A 7,961-nucleotide genomic window follows, 5' to 3' on the forward strand; every position below is an offset into this window, starting at 1 on the left:
AAAATCAAAGACTAGCTCCTGTAATTGTTGAAATTACCTTACATTCCCCTAAGAAACAATTACCATTCGAATAGAGCTTTAGATATGATTTTGAAATGATTAGATACAGTGTGACTGAAGTGGAATCTATTGACCCTCAAAGATGGAAAGTGTGAAGCAGTAAATGCTAGTGATAATGGCAGAGTCCCAGCCTAGTCTTGACTATGTGAAAATGGGTCTTATGCATATGAATGAAATAGGACCTCAGGTGAGGAGAGGTGTGACCCAATTGCAGACATCATCAGTAATGATGATGAAGATCTCATATGTGATACACACCTGAGAACCATGTATCCCTGCACTCAGAATGTACATTTATAGTTTTTATTGCAGTTGTGGAAAGACGTCTGTCTAACCCATCTGTAGCACTATTAGTTCCCTTTATTATCTATATATTTTTGATGTGGGTTAATTGGTGTGATAAATGACATTATAGCCAAAGGCTGTAGATGCTTATTGACTATATTGACTATATTGACTATAGCTGCTGTTTATATTTTGGTTTAAAATTGACACTATTTTTCTCATAAAGTTTAAGCGTGTCACCCGTGGGTTTACTGGCCCTGGGCTCTCAGGTATTAGAGGACAAACATTCAACATACTGGCTCAGTGCAGAATTTCGTGTCTCTCCTGTTTTCCTAGTATTGCAGTACTACCTGTAACCTTTAACAGCTCCTGAGACTTAATGTCAAGCCCATATGATATGAACAACCCAAATTCCGCTTTTGATAACAGACCAGACAAAGGAAGAAAAAGGTATGAAGAAAAATATACTAGTGACATTTTACACATTCAGATTATCTTAAGTAAAAGAACATGCATGGCTTAGCAATACAAATTAGTTCAATTGCACCTGCTAAAAGGGAACTTTTCTGAAGATTGTTGAAAAATCCTGCCATGAGATCTATGGTTATTCATGCGGTCTAAGGATTCAAGATAATTATAGACTAATCGGGTAAAGTTAATTGCACTGACAATGCAATCTGAGAAAATGAATTGTAATCCCTTTCATCTTTTGTTTTGTCAGAACAACTTGGTGGGCACATTTAGACTTTTCAACATTTTCAAGTAAAAACATCTTACACGGGCATTGAAGATCAGCATAAAATGAATTACTCAAACCATGTCTATATGTTCATTAAATAGTATTCTGAGTTGATTTGGTGCATTTCTCAGATCATAACTGAAATTCTCCAAAGTATTTGTTCATCCTCTACATCAGATGCGTACACAGGATTTGGGGGGTGTTGGGGTGGTTTGGTGCTCGAGCCCCTGCCACTTTAATCAGTAATAGTAAAGTGCCCTTTGGATCATATTGCAGTGGCCCCCAGAATGCGAAACCTCCAGTGGCAGAAGGATGGCCAAGAGACTAGTGGAGATGAAGCAGCGGCTCCAGCGCTCTCCGCCACGTCCCCTCGTGTCCCAGATCTAACCCCCTGTGAAAAACTTCGTCGCTGTGGGGTTCCAGGGGGCACATTGCTTCACGACATGGGAATGAGGGTGGGGCAAGAGAGAGAAGGAGAGGGGAGAGAGACATTACCAAGGGGCTCGCCGAACCCGGGGGAACGCCACCAGATGGTCTTCAGCCAGCTGGATGGACAGATTCAGGACGCCTGACTGTGGCACTGGACTCACACTACTCCAGTTCCACCTGATCGATCATTTCCTCAACTTCACATGTCTGGGCCATCAGCCACTTGTCTCTCCGCCAATCACTGGAATTAGAGACAGGTGTTAGTTATTATGCACTTGATCTCCTTATCACCACTTGTCTGACCTCGCTTTACCACGCCCCCTCACCACACTGAAATCAAAGCAAATTTAAAAGTGCTGGCTAATGCTAAACATAAATACTCTAAGATTATTATTCACGTCAGCACTAATGACGTTTGACTTCACTGGTCGGAGATCACTAAAATGAACATTGGCCCCTCTGGCCCGCTTTCTGTTCTCCGGAGTGATGAAATACTTAGCAGACTGTCGTCACTTAATGGCTGGCTGTCAAAGTGGTGTCCGCAGATTAACATAAGGTTCAAAGACAGTTGGAAAAGTTTTTAGGGCAGACCTGACCTGTTGAAAAGAGATGGTATCCATCCCTCCTGGGGTGGTGCCACTCTTCTCTCTAGTAATATGGCACATAGTCTTAGAGCTGAAACATGACAAACTGGGGCCCAGGTCAGGAAGCAGACAGACTGGCTAAACCGACCGTCTGCTAGCTATCTCACATCACAGAAGTCAGATAAATCCCAAAACCTAGAGACTCATTCACCTAGAAATCAGCACATAGAGACTGTGTCTGTAACTACAAAAAACTTCCAAACTCATTTAAGTGTAAAAATTTAATTGATGTTGAACAAATAAAAAACAGATATAATGCAGATGAACAAATGATAAAGATATTAATTTAATATCTTCAGTATTACTCAGAAGTCTATATTTGAAGTTTCAACTATAATTCTTTTGAAGTGATGGAGCTTTATGTAATGCTATCTACAGTAGTGTAATTGATAAATCCTGTTTGACATTTGTGCTGGCTATACTGTATACAGGCGACCTGGGCACCATACAGACTTTATCAAAGATGTTGATTTGCTGATTTTCTATTGGTGTTAGCACTGGCTGCAGATAAAGTCCTAAATGTTGGTGATTTTAATATCCATGTAGATAATGAAAAGGAGACATTGGGATTGACATTTACAGACATTCTAAACTCTGTTGGAGTTAGACAACATGTGTCAGGACCCACTCATTGTCGTAATCTAATATTGTCGCATGGAATCAATATTGCTGCCATTGAAATTCTGCAGCAGAGCGATGACATCTCAGATCATTATCTAGTCTTGTGTATACTACATTTAGCCAAGGCTGCAAAATCACTTCACTTGATTCTACCAATAAAGATTGCTTTATAAGCAATCTTCGTGCTCAGTTTCATCTCCTCAGCATACCAGATAGCTTAGAAGAACTTGATGTTGCAACAAAAACTACTGTATCTCTCTGTATTGTATCTCTCTATTAATGTTACTGGATCTTAGTGCTGCATTTGATACTATCGACCACAACATTCTTTTGAATAGACTCAAAAATCATGCTGGCATTAGTGGAATTGCATTGGCATAGTTTAAATGATACTTATCTGACCATTAATCAGTTTTTAGCAGTAAATGAAGAGATGTCATACCGATCATAAGTTCAGTATGAAGTACTGCAAGGCTCAGTACTAGGACCATTGCTTTTCAGCCTGTACATGCCCTCGGGAGATATCATTAGGAAGCATGGTGTTAGTTTGCTACGCTGATGATAATCAGCTCTATATTTCTTTGCGCCCTGACGAAGCTTACCAATTCACAAAATTGACGGAATGCATAGCTGATACAAAAACTATGACTTATGCTCTCAATGAGAAATGTGGAACAGTTAGCTCATGCACTCATGACATCAAGGCTAGATTATTGTAATGCTCTACTGGGTGCACTCTTGTGTGCAAAACACAGCAGCTAGAGTTCTTACTAGAAACATTGTAAAAAGCGCTATGTAAATAAAGGTGACTTGACTTGTTCATTTGTCAGTTCCCCAACACTTCATGATAAAACTGAATCACAGATCTAGCAGACAAGAGGTCAGAATCACAGCCTACATCTGCAGCCGAGGGCTGATTGATGCATCTCTAAATGAGCCCTAACAATAACTTAGTGTCTGTTTCAGCGCTTGCTAAAGCCTCTTTATCCTTAAAACCAAGCATCCAGGAGCACACCTACTCAGACTGAAAGCACTCATATTGCGCTCACAGTATTCACAAGCATTTTAGGAGCTATCCATCAACCGAAAAGAAAAAAACAACTGTTCTACTCACTTACATCATAAAGTGATATAATCTCAGTGTAATACATTATGTCTGTTCCAGCTGTGCTCCAAATTACAAGGTTTATTTTTGTCAGTTCATTGCATCATTCATTTTTATTGATGTGTGAATTTAAATGGGAAGATAAAGTATTAGTTCAACAAATTAAATTTCTGTCATCATTTACTCACTTTGATGTTGTTCTGTGGAACACAAAAGGACAAATTTTTAAATCTATTGTTTTGTTTTTTTGACATTTTCAACTTTTAGTGTGTTAATGTTGCTGTTTGAGCATTGAAAAAGGTCTGCAGAGTTACAAACCACAAAGTCCACTTCAAAGGGAGTTTTATCAGTAAGCACTGTTTCTGAAGTACATCCAGATTTTGCAGTTAGACACGTTCCAGGGTCAACATATTCTGTTGATCCAGGAACATTCCTGTCCAAAATGTATTTCTATCTCCTTCCCTACCCCTAAACCTAACCCTACCCATATGTTCTCCTTAAAATCAGAGGGAAATGATAGGTGAATAACACTGATGTAGAAGCACCAAACCCTGATTTTAAGCCTAAACTTGACATAAACTGTAAACTTATCCTTCAAATCTGATTAGTTGATTGGAATGTTGTTCCAGGATCAACAAAGATGTTTATCCCAGGATCAGTGTGAGGCCTGGTTGGGTTGCATTAGTAGTGTTTTGATACACATGGATATTATAATAGGTGTGACATATTTAGCAAGTGTGAACAGCAAAAAATCACATGAAATGCGATTCTTATGAATTCATATTTGGTTTTAAATCCTAATCAAATCGCATTTCTGGAAATCCTTTTCAGTCTGACCGCTCTAATCGGACTTTGTGTGGTTTTTGTCACATAATATGGCCTCTTTAAAAAACTGTGGTCACCCGTTTCCATGTCATATATTCAAACTAAATAGAATAGACTATTTTTGGGTGAACTATTCCTTTATTTATGTCATGTTTTTAACTTTGAATTTATTATTTAACCCCATTCTTACTATTCACATGGTGAAATAAATAACTCTTTAATTGTTTAACTGCAGTTAGGATTGGTTACCATTCACTGAGCTGTGATGTTTGAGAATCTTAAGTGCTTCAGATCTCAGTGTGCAGAATTCAGTGGAGAACCCAAGAGACAATGATGCACTGCAGAGGACAACTAAGAGGCAAGGATGTCTGCTTGATGTTTTCTCACTCTTTTGATTGCCAGTGTGTGTGTAGTCATGTTAGCGCAGATGCAGTACTTATTTCTAAGCCAACGCAAGTGTGTGTTTGACTTGGTAATCATCAAGCAGTGCATCAGGGGAGTATGTGTGCACAGATGACATGGCCTAGATTTACTCTAAAACATCCCGGGGCAACCAGATGAGCAAATGAACCACGTGGTATCACCTCAAACAGCTGACCCACAACTCCAGCGCCTCCTTCACATGTGGCCAAAACATCTCAATCCCTCTCTGCTGACCAAGATCTGACATCTGTTGTTTTCTTGGCATTATGGGATTGCTTTCTGTGTGGACCTTCCTTTGTTCACACATCAGTCCCTGAATTTTTCAAAGATATCTGGATCACATTGTGCTGGTGTGCATGTTAGTCTGATTTTCACTCAATTAATGTGCAATATGCATAAGAATTAGTGGTGGGCATAGATTATTTTTTTTAGTCTAGATTAATTTTGGAATTAATCTACTGTAGATTAATCTAGATTAAAATGGCTCATTTGAATTCTGCCGAAGACATTCAGAATATGTGAGATACACAAATTGTCCCTGCGTCCCAATGTCCATACTATCCATCCTAAATAGTATGTGAGATTAAAATAAGTGTGTCCCAAAGCATAGTATGTTGAAAAGAGTATGCCAAAAGTCCCCGGATGGTCTACTATTTCCGGTAGATTTTCGAAGTGTGGATCTGTGCACACTATAAAGGCTAATATTGCCCACAACCCATTGCACGTTGGACGAGGATTCAGTTCAGAACTACAAACATGAGTAAAAAGTGTTAAAAACTACAAAACATGGCGAATATGCACGATCGATGCTGAGAGGTTGTTTGAGTGACTAATAATCAGTTCAAACTGATAGAAAATATTTATTTAATGTTATATGTGTTATTTTTCATCTGCAAATACCAATGTGGACTTTTATAAAGATCTGATTGGCCATTAACTTTTAAATGCATCATTATGCATTAATATGAGGAGAGTTCTCCACATAAAAGACTCGCGACTGCAGATCAACCTGCTGCATTTCTCTCCAATATGGTAGGAAATTAGCTAAATGAAATGTGGAGGATGTAAGATGATTGACAGGCCAGTTTTCGGTGACTGGATGCGACAGAGAGCAAAGACGCGATTGTATGACGTGATAGTATGTCCCAAAGCTTGTCTACTCTTTTGCTACACACTCAAAAGTAAGTACTTTTTGTTCACAGAAAGAGTACATACTTTTAGGGCGTAGTATAAGTAGGCGAATTGGGACGCAGCAAAAGTAATCCGCCATTTTGTCCGACAAAGCAGATAGGAGTTAGAAGATTAACCTCGGTGGAGTTAAACTTTTGTATATTATATTTTGTATATTGACATCTTTCCGCGTTTGAAACAACATTGATTCTCATGTTCATTCATGTTTAGTTGATGCTATAAATGGACCATGGTCACGACACATTAAAGAAAACGGGTTTTATTGTTTGAATTTCTTAAAAAACTACACAGTTTTAAAGCTGGGAATTTGTTTAATATCATAAGTAACCTGCTCTGTCTTGTCTGTCGACGTGTTGTCAGTGTCCTCTTTGCTCCGTGATGCATTTATCACTGTGTGTGGCGTGACAGCGTCACGGCTTGTCAGAAAAAGCAACAGTAACTAAGGGGGGCGGGCGGGTCTTTGCGAAGGGTCAGTTCGGCTAGGTATACATCCGCGCTAAACTATTAAGGTGAAAGTCATCATAGCTTGCGTAGTATAGACCCAGCTCCCAACCCAACTTTGAGAATAGATTAACGGCGATATTTTTTTTATCGCCCGATAAGAGTCTCACGTTAACGCAGCACGTTAACGCCGATAACGGCCCACCACTAATAAGAATGTAGATGCACAATGGTATATTGGCAAAAAGGGGGTCTCCCTCTTATGAGGGGTTGCTGGGTGGTGTGTTCTGTATGCTAGGCCTTACTTCAGCAGAGTGAGAACAGTGTTGCAAGCACATTACGTCACTTTTAGCACCCAGGTGTAAATCCATTTATGTTGGAGTTGTGGACAAATAGATTGTCTTTGGTTTGTCTTTTGTTAAAAATTTGAAAGATTTTTGTGAGAGGTTCCAGGTTCAAATCCCGGACGAGCCCCCTATTATCTTTGTCCAAAATAAATAAATACATAAAATATTTTTAGAGACAGTACAGAAACATTTTGTGTGACATTGAAGGCTCTCAATAATATTTCAGTTTGTAAAAATAAAAGTAAAAGACAAATGAAAGCAATTTAAACATATATATATTTTCATGGGTTTTCTTCCAAAACACCATCTGGACTGATCACTTTTTAATTCTACTCCTGCAGTGTGGCTTCAATATGCAAAGAGATCATTTAAATTTTGCTTACGAAAGACTAATTCAGCCCTTACTCTCCTTCCCTGACAGTATGTACACATTTTATCAAAACAAATGCACTTTTTCAAGTGTATTTATGAAATAAATTTCACATTGTTATTTTCATTGGTTCACCTTTCAGGCTGTTTATTAATAGATGGAAGTCCAGAAGTGTTCTCAGCTACAGCTGGGCTTTAATCAGAACTAAATGTAGTTTCAAACTATCATTATGTTATGTTAAGAGGAATACCAAAAGATATGAATAATTCAGGTGTTCTGACTCTAATGGCAAACTAGCTATAATCAGCACAGAAAACGTTTTAACTGATTTTCCCCTTGATGAATAAAAGATGTGGGGCAGGGCTGCGATGTATATCTCTCATGGACCTTGCTTGGTCTGTGTTTTTGTGGCTGAAATGTGTTTCAGGCCTTTCTTGGACCTGGTGAAAAACATATCACAGAGAGACATAAAGATGAAGAC

The sequence above is a fragment of the Chanodichthys erythropterus genome, chromosome 17, assembly GCF_024489055.1.
Source record: "Chanodichthys erythropterus isolate Z2021 chromosome 17, ASM2448905v1, whole genome shotgun sequence".
NCBI lineage: Eukaryota > Metazoa > Chordata > Actinopteri > Cypriniformes > Xenocyprididae > Chanodichthys > Chanodichthys erythropterus.